At 43.8% G+C, this 12,937-nt stretch overlaps 1 non-coding gene across 1 annotated transcript; it reads right to left on the reverse strand.

Annotated features, from left to right (window-relative positions):
• Nucleotides 1-9,444: 9,444 nt before the first annotated feature.
• On the reverse strand, nt 9,445-9,582 carry LOC119929190. The gene has a single exon (XR_005451326.1). It is a non-coding gene; the product is annotated as a small nucleolar RNA SNORA7 (small nucleolar RNA).
• Between the last annotated feature and the right edge of the window lie 3,355 nt (nt 9,583-12,937).

The following is a 12,937-nucleotide window of genomic DNA, read 5'->3' on the forward strand; positions in this document are numbered from 1 at the left end:
TCTGGGGACTAGTTGTACACTCTTTGAAGACAGGGAATATTATGTCTTGCTTCTGTTGTAAGCTTCCAGCCTATAATCAATCAATCATATTTATTGAGCGCTTATTGTGTACAGAGAACTGTACTAAGTGCTGGGGGATTGTAAACTTCCCTTCTCGACTGTAAGCTCATTGTGAGCAGGGACTGCGTCTACCAACTATGTTGTACCATGCTCTCCCAAGTGCTGCAGTGCTCTGCACCCAGTTAAGTGCTGAATAAATATCGCTGATAGAATATTTGGTTTGTTGAGCGGCAGTGTGGCCTGGGATTAGGGAAGAAGCTTGGGGACAGACGACCTGGCTCTGCCACTTGGCTGCTGTGTGGCCTTGGGCAGGTTGCTTAACCTCTCTCTGCCTTAGTTACCGCATCTGTAAAATGCCTCGCCCCCTCCTACCTCATCTTGGTACTCTCCTATTCCAACCCAGCCCGCACACTTCACTCCTCTATTGCTCACCCTCTCACCATGCCTCAATCTCTATTTTATTTATTTTGTTAATGATGTGCATCTAGCTTTATTTCTATTTATTCTGATGACTTGACACCTGTCCACATGTTTTGTTGTCTGTCTCCCCCTTCTAGACTGTGAGCCCGTTGTTGGGTAGGGACTGTCTCTATATGTTGCCAACTTGTACTTCCCAAGTGCTTAGTACAGAGCTCTGCACATAGTAAGTGCTGAATAAATATGACTGAATGAATGAATGAATCTCATCTATCTTGCCACCGACCTCTCTCCCATGCCCTGCTTCTGGCCTGGAACTCTGTCCCCCCTCAAATCCCACAGACAATGACTCTCCCCTCTTCAAAGTCTTACTGAAGGCCCATTTCCTCCAAGAGGCTTTCCCTCAGCCCCCTGACCTTCCTCTTCTCCCACTCCCTACTGCGTCTCCCCTGACTTGCCCCCTTGGTTCTTCCCCCCGACTCCCAGCCCCACAGAATTCATGTCCATATCTGTCATTTATTCACAGCAGCATTCCTCAGTGGAAAGAGCCCAGGCTTTGGAATCAGAGGTCGTGGTTTCACATTCCTGCTCTGCCAATTGTCAGCAGTGTGACTTTGGGCAAGTCACTTCACTTTTCTGTGCCTCAGTTACCTCATCTGCAAAATGGGGATTAAGACTGTGAGCCCCTCGTGGGGCAATCTGATCACCTTGTAACCTCCCCAGCGCTTAGAACAGTGCTTTGCATATAGTTGGCACTTAATAAATGCCATTATTATTATTATTATTAACATCTGTCTCCCCCCATCAAAACTGTAAGGTTATTGTGGACAGGAATGTGTCTTATATTGTATCATATTTTCCCAAGTGCTTAGTACAGTGCTCTGCATATAGTAAGTGCTCAAAAATACATTTGAATGAATGACTGAATGAATAAAATGGTGATTAAATCCTATTCTCTCCTTCTTAGACTGTGAGCCCCATGCTGGGCAGGGACTGTGTCCAAACTAACAAACTTGTGTCTACCTCTGTGCATAGAATATTGCTTGGAACATACTAAGTGCTTAACAAGTACCATAATTATTATTACTTGCACTAAGCAGAGTCTCGATAAATACCATCAATAGATGATCGAAGGCAGGGACAGCTGAAAATCTTTGCCTCTAGGAATCACTCCTGGAAGATGGAACATTTTCACCAAACTAAAAATAAATTCGAGGGTTTCTGGGCAGAACCCAAAGGAAGTCTCTCAGCTGAGAGACTAGTGAGTGATGTATCTGCGTGGGGAAGGTGGTGAGAGAAATTGCACAAACCCTCCAAAGCCTTCTGGACTTGGTTCTGACCGAGGAAAAAGGGGGTCACGAAGGTTGAGTGGCTAGAGAAGCAGTGTGGCCTAGCAGATAGAGCATGGCCAGGGAGTTAGAAGGACCTGAGTTCTAATTCTGGCTCCGCCACTTGTCTGCTGTGTGACCTTGGGCAAATCACTTCACTTCTCTTTGCCTCAGTTACCTCATCTGTAAAATGGGGATTGAGACTGTGAGACCCATCTGGGGCAGGGACTTCGTTCAGCCTTGTGTCTCCCCCAGTGCTTAGTACAGTGCCTGGCACATAGTAAGCACTTTACAAATACCATAATTATTATTATGGGGAATCTTCAAGGAACATTTCATTCATCATGGGGGGAAGAATCTACTACAGAAGGAGATAAGTCACTGCTTTGACCTCCTAGACAGTCAGTTGTATTTATTGAGCACTTACTGTGTGCAGAGCACTGTACCAAGTGCTTGGGAGAGTATGATATAACCATATAACAGACCCATTCCCTGCCCACAACGAGCTTACAGTCTAGAGAACTGTAGAGGATTGGAAGACTAGAGGAGTCCTAGGGCTGTGTCCACACACAGAAAAGGCCCTGACCATCTGGATCTTCCCAGCCTCGACTTCCCCAAAGCAGCAAGCGATAGCACTTGGAAATCAGAAAAATGGTCCAATTTTAGGACTGCAAAATAACATTCAACTGAGAAACAGTGGAGCCCAGTGGAAAAACCACGGACCCGGGAGTCAGATGACCTAGGTTCAGGAGTGCATCTGTTTATTGTTGTATTGTACTCTCCTCAGTGCTTAGTACAGGGCTTGACACACAGTAAGTGCTCAATAAATATGATTGGCTGACTGACTAATCTTGACTTTACCAATTGCTTCTTGTGTGACTTTGGATAAGTCACTTCCCAGTGCTTAGAATAGTGCTTCACACATAGCGCTTAAAAATGTCATTATTATTATTATTATTCACTCCTCTGTGCCTCAATTTTTCTGTTCTCCTTCCTACTTAGAATGTGAGCCCCATGTGGGATAAGGACTGTGTCCAACCTGATGAAGCTTGTATCTATTCCAGTGCTTAGAACAGTGTTTGTCACATAGTAAGCACTTAACAGCACTTAACAGCATGGCTCAGTGGAAAAGAGCCCGGGCTTTGGAGTCAGAGGTCGTGAATTCAAATCCGGCCTCTGCCACTTGTCAGCTGTGTGACTTTGGGCAAGTCACTTAACTTCTCTGGGCCTCAGTTACCTCATCTGTAAAATGGGGATTTAGACTGTGAGCCCCCTGTGGGACAACCTGATCTCCCTGTAACCTTCCCAGCGCTTAGAACAGTGCTTTGCACATAGTAAGCGCTTAATAAATGTCATCATTATTATTATTAACAAATGCCCTAACCTCCCCCTCCCTCAAAAAATACTGCTTCTGATATAGAGTTCTGTAAAAATCTAACAGTTAGAAAAGGTCAGGGCCTTTCCTGTGTGTGGACACAGCCCTAGGACTCCTCTAGCCCTCTCATCCTCTACAGTTCTCTAGACTGTAAGCTCAATGCGGGCAGGGAATGGGTCTGTCATATGGTTATATCATACTCTCCCAAGCAATTGGTAAAGTGCTCTGCACACAGTGAGCGCTCAATAATAGAATCTAATTTCCTGATCGGTTTAAAGCATATTATACTTTCAGAACATCTCTTGAAATATTGACTCTTCTATATAACTGACATTAGGAGTAGAGTGGCCTAGTGGAAAGAGCCTGGGCTTGGGAATCAGAAGGCCCTAGGTTCTAATCCCAGCTCCTCCCTTTAGTAATAATAATGATAATAATAATAATAATTCTCCACTCAGGGAGAGTTTCCAGTATTCTGTCAGTCTTGACTACGGAGGGAGAGTCAAGCAAAGGCCTAACCATTCCAGTCCTAGCTTGCCCAGTGGCTAGCGAGTGGCAGGAAATCTGCTACAAGTCAAAACTCAACCGTCCTGGGCAGCAGTGGCCTGGGAGAAAGTCGAGGGTGGAAACTCATTTACTGTACAGAAGAAAGCAATGGTAAAACGCTTCCGGATTTTCACTACGAAAACTCTGTGGAACCACTACCAGAATGATTGCAGATGGAGGTGGGGCATTCTGGAAGAGATGTGTCCATGGCTTCACTATGGGTTGGACACTACTCAACAGCATAAAACAACAAATAATATTAATTATGATATTTGTTAGGCACTTACTGTGTGTTGTGCACTGTACTAAGAACTGGGGTGAATACAAGCAAATCGGGTTGGACATAGTCCCTGTTCCACTTAGGGCTCATAGTCTCGATCCCCATTTTACAGATGAAGGAACTGAGGCCCAGAGAAGTGAAGTCACTTGCCCTAGTTGACTCCGCAGACAAGTGGTGGAGCTGGGATTAGAACCCATGACCTTTGACTGCTAGGCCCATGCTCTATCTGTGTGATCTTGGGCAAGTCACTTAACTTCTCAGTGACTCAGTTCCCTCTTCTGTATAGTGGGAATTAAATCCCATTCTCTCTCTTATTTAGACTGTGAGTCCCACAAAGGTCAAGACTATGTCCAACTTGATTACATTGTATCTACGCCAGCACTTAGAACAGTGTTTGACCCATAGTAAGAGCTTAACAAATACCACAAAGACAACCTAATAAATTAATATCCACTTAATAAACAGTCATCTGTAGAAGCTTTGAATTTTTTTTTTCCTTTGTGAGAGAGGGGGCTGCACCTTCTGGGATGGGATTTTTCCGGTCTGATTTTTCCATCTAGACTGTAAGCTTGTTGTGGGCAGGGAATATATTGGACTCTCCCAAACACTTGGTACAGTGTTCTGCGCACAGGAAGTGCTCAATAAATACGATTGACGGAGTTGAGAGTTACCAGTTGCCAACCTAATTTTATATATTCTATATAAAGTCTATGTATGTTGCATTGTGCTCTTCGATGATGGTTGCTGTACCTGGATGTATCAGGATCCATGGAGCCTAGATGTAAAGAAAGGCTGAATTCCTTAGAGTTGAGTTGGTCTTGGCTGGCCAGGGAAACCCCGTCCATCATCATCAATCGTATTTATTGAGCGCTTACTATGTGCAGAGCACTGTACTAAGCGCTTGGGAAGTACAAATTGGCAACATATAGAGACAGTCCCTACCCAACAGTGGGCTCACAGTCTAAAAGGGGAAGACAGAGAACAAAACCAAACATACTAACAAAATAAAATAAATAGAATAGATATGTACAAGTAAAATAGAGTAATAAATATGTACAAACACTATGTCCATCAAACACTATGTCCATCAAATGTCCATCAATATGTCCATCAAACACTACTCCCTACTAGCGCTAGTAGAAATAAACTTACCTCTGACATACCTGCTCCAGTGCAACACAGAGACCGTGATGTCTTTGACAGATCGAATGAGGGAGTCAGAAGACATAAATGATAGAGAAAATAGGTGGAATAAGCAATGATGATCATAACAATAGTAATAATTGTGATACTTGTTAAGTGCTTACTATGTGCCAGCACTGTACTAAGCTTGTGAGCCCCTTGTTGGGTGGGGACCGTCTCTATATGTTGCCAATTTGTACTTCTCTAGCGCTTAGTACGGTGCTCTGCACACAATAAGCGCTCAATAAATACAATTGAATGAATGAATGAGTAGCTAGAAGGTAATCGGGTCGGACACAGTCCCTGTTCCACATACAGTTCACAGTCTAATCCCCGTTTTACAGATGAGTTAACTGAGGCCCAGAGAAGTGAAGTGACTTAAATACCATTATTGCTATTATTCTTATTATTATTGCCCAAAGTCACAAAGCAGACAAGCGGCAGAGCGGGGATTAGAACTCAGATCCTTCTGACTTTCAGGTCTGGGCTCTATCCAGAAAATAGGTTGCAGCATGAGTCTACCAGGAAGAGGTAACCAAACGACTGACTACATAAACAATGAATCAATTGTATTTATTGTTTACTGTGAGCAGAGCACGGGACTAAGCTCTTGTGACAGTACAGTGTAATGGAGTTGGTAGACATGATCCCCATCCATGAGTTTACAGTCTAGAGGAGGAGACAAACATTAATATAAACAAATTCTAGCTAGGGACACAAGTGCCCTGGGGCTGAGTTTGGGATGAATATAGGGTGTAAATCCAAGTGCAAGGGTGACACAGAAGGGGGTGGGAGAAAGAGGAAATGAGGGCTAAATCGGGGAAGTCCTCTTGGAGGACATATGCTTTTAATAATAATAATAGTATTTATTAAGTGCTTACTATGTGCCAAGCACTGTTCTAAGCGCTGAGGGAGATACAAGGTAATCAGGTTGTCCCACATGAGGCTCACAGTCTTACTCCCCATTTCACAGATGAGGCAACTGAGGCACAGAGAAGTTAAGTGACTTGCCCAAAGTCACACAGCTGACAAGTGGCAGAGTCGGAATTAGAACCCATGACCTCTGGCTCCCAAGCCCTTGCTCTTTCCACTGAGCCATGCTGCTTCTCACTAAGCCTTTGACGAAGGGGAGAGTGATTGTCTGGCAGACATGAGAAGCAGCGTGGCCTAGTGGTTAGAACCCAGGGGTCAGAGTCAGGAGGACCTGGGTTCTAATTCTGCCTCTGCCATTTGACTGCTGAGTGAAATTGGGCAAATCGCTTCATGTCTCTGGGCTTCAGCTACCTCATCTGTAAAAGGGGGACAAAAACTGTGAGCCCTCTGTGGGACAGGATCTGTGTCCAAACCAACTATCTTGCAATAATGATAATAATAATGATGGTATTTGTTAAGCGCTTACTATGTGCCAAGCACTGTTCTAAGCACTACTCCAGTACTTAGTACGGGCCCTACCACACACTTAACAAATGCCAAATTATTACTATTATATGAAGAGGGAGGACGATTCAGGCCAGAGGCAGGACGTGAGCGAGAGGTCATCAGTGGCATGTAGCAAGAGCTTAACAAATACCATGAAAAAAATTAAAATCTCCTTTCATGGCCTTCCTGATTTCATAAATTTCCAGGGTTTAGGGGATTAGCAATAGTTTGATCAGTGTTCTCACAGAAAAATATTTGGCCTGTCATTAGACTGATGAGAATATTAATGCCACAACCTCATTTCCTCTTTTACCACTCTCTTCTAATAATAATAACCTTGGCATTTGTTAAGCGCTAACTATGTGCCAGGCATTGTACTAAACGCTGGGTGGATATAAGCAAATCGGGTTGGACACAGTCCCTGTCTCATGTGGGGCTCACAGTCTTAATCCCCATTTTACAGATGAGATTACTGAGGCACAAAGAAGTTAAGTGACTTGCCCAAGGTCACACAGCCCTCAAGAGGCAGAGCGAGAATTGGAACCCAGGACCGCCTGACTCTTAGGCCTGTGGTATATCCGCTATGCCATGCTGCTTCTCTTCTGGGTTGCCCTTGACCTTGAAACTTCACCTTTCATTCATCCTTCCTGCAGCACTTCTGCACACATCATCATTTATTCAATCGTATTTATTGAGCGTTTACTGTTGCAAAGCACTGCACTAAGTGCTTGGGAGAGGACAAAAACAAACAGACACATTCCCTGCCCAGAAGGAGCTCACATTCTAGATTATTCATTTTTTTAAAATGCCGGACATATAACATTCATTTCATTCCCTGAAAAGAAGGCAGAATTTCACAATTTGTTAAATGCCCTTTTTTTAAAAAAATAATGGTATTTATTAAGCCCTTACTGCTTGCCAGGCACTGTACTAGGTTGGACCCAATCCCTGTCCCACATGGGGCTCACAGTCTTACTACCCATTTTACAGATGAGGGAACTAAGGCAGAGAGAAGTGAAGTGACTTGCCCAAGGTCACACAGCAGACAAGTGGAAGAGCTGGTAGAACTTTTGAACATTTCTCCCTTTAGGATATTTTTAGGCGCTGTCATTTATGATCTCTTTTCTCTTTGACGTGGACTCTCGCCACTCGGAAATAGTTGGTCACTCTTGGAACCTTTCTACTAGAATCCGTGGGTAGCAACACCCCGGATTTGTCATATGATTCCCTCGATTGCTTCTCTCATGAATCTTAGAAAAGTTTCTCAAGTGTCAGATAGGGAACTTGATTTATTGAATGTGTTCTCCCTTAGCTGGGTCAAGCTGTCCTGGCTTAATTCTCAGCACTTTAAGGGAAAATAAATATGACCCAAAAGCCCCGTTAGTCTCTCAAATTGCAGTTCTTCAGAGTTTTCTGGGAAAAAAATAATATTCTTTGCTCTGTCAGTGACGAAAATGGAATATCATATATTCATTGCCACCGATAGCAATGAAAGGATAGAAAGTGTGTAGGCGATTGATTCTAGTAAGGTGGCTGTTCATGCGTGAAATATTGAGATTTGAAATAAAGAAATTTGAAATTTTAATTAGGTTTTAAAAGGCTCTTTTAAGTAGGGAAGCCTGTCAGAATGTGGAACAAATAATAATAATGATGGTATTTGTTAAACGCTTACTATGTGCCAAGCACTGTTCTAAGCACTGGGGTGGATCCAAGATAATTAGGTTGTCCCACGTGTGGCTCAGAGTCTCAATCCCCATTTTACAGATGAAGTTAACTGAGGCTCATGGAAGTTCATTCATTCAATCGTATTTATTGAGTGCTTACTGTGTGCAGAGCACTGTACTATGCACTTAGTTAAGTGCCTAAGTGCTTAGTTAAGTGACGTGCCCAAAGTCCCACAGCCGACAAGTGGCAGAGCTGTGATTAGAACCCACCACTCACGGAAGGGAAGCAGGGTGGACTAGCAGATAGAGCCTGGGCCCAGATCTGCCCCAAACCTGCTGTGTGACCTTGGGCAAATCACTTCACCTCACTTTACCTCATCTGTAAACTGGGGATTAAGACTATGAGCCTCATATGGGACAGAGACTGTGTACAACCTGATTAGCTTCTATCTACTCTAGTGCATAGAACAGTGCTTGACCCGTAGTAAGCGCTTAACAAGTACCATAATCATTAATTAATGATTAGCACTTAGAGCAGTGCTTTGCACAATAGTAAGTACTTAATAAATGTCATTATTATTATTATTAATTAATTCAGAACAGTCAGCATCTTTGTGCCGTTTTGAAATCGCTGTATCTCCCCTTTGTAGAAGACATTTTTGACTGCTATTTCCACCAGTAATCCAAAGTGGTCTTTTTTTTATAATGGCATTTATTAAGCACTTACTATGTGCAAGGCACTGTTCTAAGCGCTGGGGGTATACAAGGTGATCAGGTTGTCCCACAGGGGGCTCACAATCTTCACCCCCATTTTACAGATGAGGGAACTGAGGCCCAGAGAAGTGAAGTGACTTGCCCAAAGTCACACAGCTGACAAGTGGCAGAGCCGGGATTCGAACCCATGACCTCCGACTCCAAAGTCCGTGCTCTTTCCACTGAGCCACGCTGCTTCTTGTCTTATGCCATCGAGTCATTTCCGACCCATAGCGACGTCATGGACGCATCTTTCCAAGAACGCCCCACTCTCCATCTGCTATCGTTCCGGTAGTGGATCCAGAGAGTTTTCTTGGTCAAAATCTGGAAGTCTTTGACCATTGCCGCCTTCTGCGCAGTAAACTCGAGTGTCCACCCTCGATTCTCTCCTGTGCTGCTGCTGCCCAGCAAGGGTGAGTTTTGACTTGTAGCAGATTGCCTGCCACTCATTAGCCACTGCCCAAGCTAGGAATGGAATGGGTAGGCCTCTGCTTGACTCTCCCTCCAGTAGCAGAGACTGGTAAAATACTGGAAACTCTCCAGGTGCGATCCTGAGAGGGGAATCCAAAGTGGTAGGAATCAAATTTTCAAAACCAACAATTAGAATTTAATAATAATAATAATGATGATGGTATTTGTTAAGCGCTATGTGCAAAGCACTGTTCTAAGCACTGGGGAGGTTACAAGGTGATCGGGTTGTCCCACGGGGGGCTCACAGTTTTTAATCCCCATTTTACAGATGAGGTAACTGGGGCACAGAGAAGTTAAGTGACTTGCTCAAAGTCACACAGCTGACAGTTGGCGGAGCAGGGATTTGAACCCATGACCTCTGAGTCCAAAGCCCGGGCTCTTTCCACTGAGCCACACTCTTCTCACTTAGGGGGAAGAAACAATTCATGAGGGACGAGTTTTGAACTGGAAGTGGGGGAAAGTCATGGGGAAAGGAATTAACTCCCCAGAGAGAGGAACAATTCTATTTAAATTATGTAGCAATGTAGACTATGGTTTCCTCTCTAAATATACCCTCAGACATTCACCCCGAGGTTAAATTGCACACTACAACCTAGTGCTGTGAGGAGAAAAAAATTCATTTCTTTCACTTGGCTGGAATCAAGTCAAGTGGAAACAAATGGGAATATGGCAGTTTTATAAATAGAGCCTGCTGAATTGGTTCCATTAAGAACAGAACCGACTCAAAATCCCCGCCCCAAACACAAAGTCAGCTAAAGCTCAAGAGTAAATAATATGATTGAATTTAATAGCTAACTAAGGAACAGTCCTTGGCACATGTACTGTTGGTCCCATGATTGGTGGGACATTACATAAAGATTGTGATGTCCTGGAGGTGAACCATCATATTTCTTCTATTTTCTGTTTTGGTTTGTTTTGTTTCATTTCTGTTAAGCACGTACTAGTGCCAGCAACTGTACTAAGTGCTAGGGTAGTTACAAGATAATCAGGTTGGACAGAGTCCTTGGCCCTGACGCAGGTCACATTTTAATTCCCATTTTACAGATGAGGTAACTGAAGAATGGAGAAATGAAGTGACTCACCCAAGGTCACACAGCAGACAAGCGGCAAAACCGGGATTAGGACCCAGGTTCTTCTGATTTCCAGGCCTGTGCTCTATCCATTAGACATCCTCCCAAGTGCTGAAAAAAAATGGTATTTTCTCAGTGCTTACTATAAGCCAGGCACTGTACTAAGTGCTGGGATAGGTACAAGCTAATCAGGTTGGATACAGTCCAGAGCCTATGTGGGGTTCATCATCATCATCAATCGTATTTATTGAGCGCTTACTATGTGCAGAGCATTGTACTAAGCGCTTGGGAAGTACAAATCGGCAACATATAGAAACAGTCCCTACCCAACAGTGGGCTCACAGTCTAAAAGGGGGAGACAGAGAACAAAACCAAACATACTAACAAAATAAAATAAATAGAATAGATATGTACAAATAAAATAAATAGAGTAATAAATATGTACAAACATATATACATATATACAGGTGCTGTGGGGAAGGGAAGGAGGTAAGATGGGGGGATGGAGAGGGGGACGAGGGGGAGAAGAAGGAAGGGGCTCAGTCTGGGAAGGCCTCCTGGAGGAGGTGAGCTCTCAGCAGGGTTCGTAGCCTTAATCCCCATTTTTTCTAGACTTAATCCCCATCTTCTAGACTGTGAGCCCACTGTTTGGTAGGGACTGTCTCTATATGTTGCCAACTTGTACATCCCAAGCGCTTAGTACAGTGCTCTGCACACAGTAAGCGCTCAATAAATATGATTGATTGATTTTTTCGGATGAGGTAACTGAGACAGAGAAGATAACTGACTTGGTACTTAGTACTAGTAAATAGTAATTAAGTAGTTATTTCTACTAACAGCACTCACTTCCTTCTCAGGGTCGCACCTAGAGAGTTTCCAGTCCTCTACTAGTGTTGACTACAGGAGGAAGGGTCAAGCAGAGGCCTATCCATTCCATTTCTAGCTTGGCCCGTGGCTAGCGAGTGGCAGGCAATCTGCTACAAGTCAAGACTCACCCGTGCTGGGCAGCAGCGGCACAGGAGAGAGTCGAGGGCAGAGACTCAAGTTTACTGTGCGGAAAGAGGTAATGATAAACCACCTCTGGATTTTTACCAAGAAAATTCTGTGGATCCACTACCAGAATGATTGCAGATGGAGAGTGGGGTGTTCTGGGAGAGATTCATTCATTCAATCGTATTTACTGTACTTCACTGTACCTCTTTCTCGCCTGTCCCGCCGTCGACCCCCAGCCCACGTCCTCCCCCTGGCCTGGAATGCCCTCCCTCCACACATCCACCGAGCTAGCTCTCTTCCTCCCTTCAAATCCTGAGAGCTCACCTCCTCCAAGAGGCCTTCCCAGACTGAGCCCCCTTTTCCCTCTCCTCCTCCCCATCCCCCAACCTTACCTCCTTCCCCTCTCCACAGCACCTGCATATATGTTTGTACAGATCTATTACTCTATTGTACTTGTACATATTTACTATTCTATTTATTTTATTAATGATGTGCATTTAGCTTTAATCCTACTTGTTCTGACAACTTGACACATGTCCACATGTTTTGTTTTGTTGTCGGTCTCCCCCTTCTAGACTGTGAGCCCGTTGTTGGGAAGGGACCGTCTCTATATGTTGCCGACTTGTACTTCCCAAGCGCTTAGTACAGTGCTCTGCATACAGTAAGCACTCCACAAATACGATTGAATGAATGAATGAATGAATTTATTGAGTGCTTACTGTGTCCATTCATTCATTCAATCATATTTATTGAGCGCTTACTGTGTGCAGAGCACTGTAGTAAGCACTTGGGAAATACAAGTCCGATGCATCCATGATGTCTCTACGGGTCGGAAACAACTCGATGGCACAAGATAAGACAGTGCTTTCTACAGTGCTTGACATATAGTAAGTGCTTAAAAAATACCATTAAAAAAAACCAATTTGCCCAAGATCACATAGCTTACTAGTGTTCTGCACACAGAAAATGCTCAATAAATTTCATCGCTAGTGAAAGGCCCTGATTTGCTCTCTTTGTTCTTCCCCCCTCCCAGCCCCATAGCATTTATGTACATCATCTGTATTTTTATGTATTTGTATTGATGATAGCATTTGTTAAGCATTTACCGTGTGCCAAGCACTGTTCTAAGCACTGATGTCTGTCTTCCCCACTCTAGACTGTAAACCTGTTGTAGGTAGGGAATGTATTTATTGCTGCATTGTACTCTCCCAAGCACTTAGTACAGTGCATTGCACAGAGTAAGTGCTCAGTAAATACGATTGAATGAGTGAATGATGAGAAATGTATTACACAACATATGTTATTGAACGGAAAATATATGTCAATCAATATTATTGCATGCCTCTGTGAGCCCTCTACTAAGCACTTTGAGGTAATGATGA

Source organism: Tachyglossus aculeatus, chromosome 5 (assembly GCF_015852505.1).
Source record: "Tachyglossus aculeatus isolate mTacAcu1 chromosome 5, mTacAcu1.pri, whole genome shotgun sequence".
NCBI classification, from domain to species: Eukaryota; Metazoa; Chordata; class Mammalia; order Monotremata; family Tachyglossidae; genus Tachyglossus; species Tachyglossus aculeatus.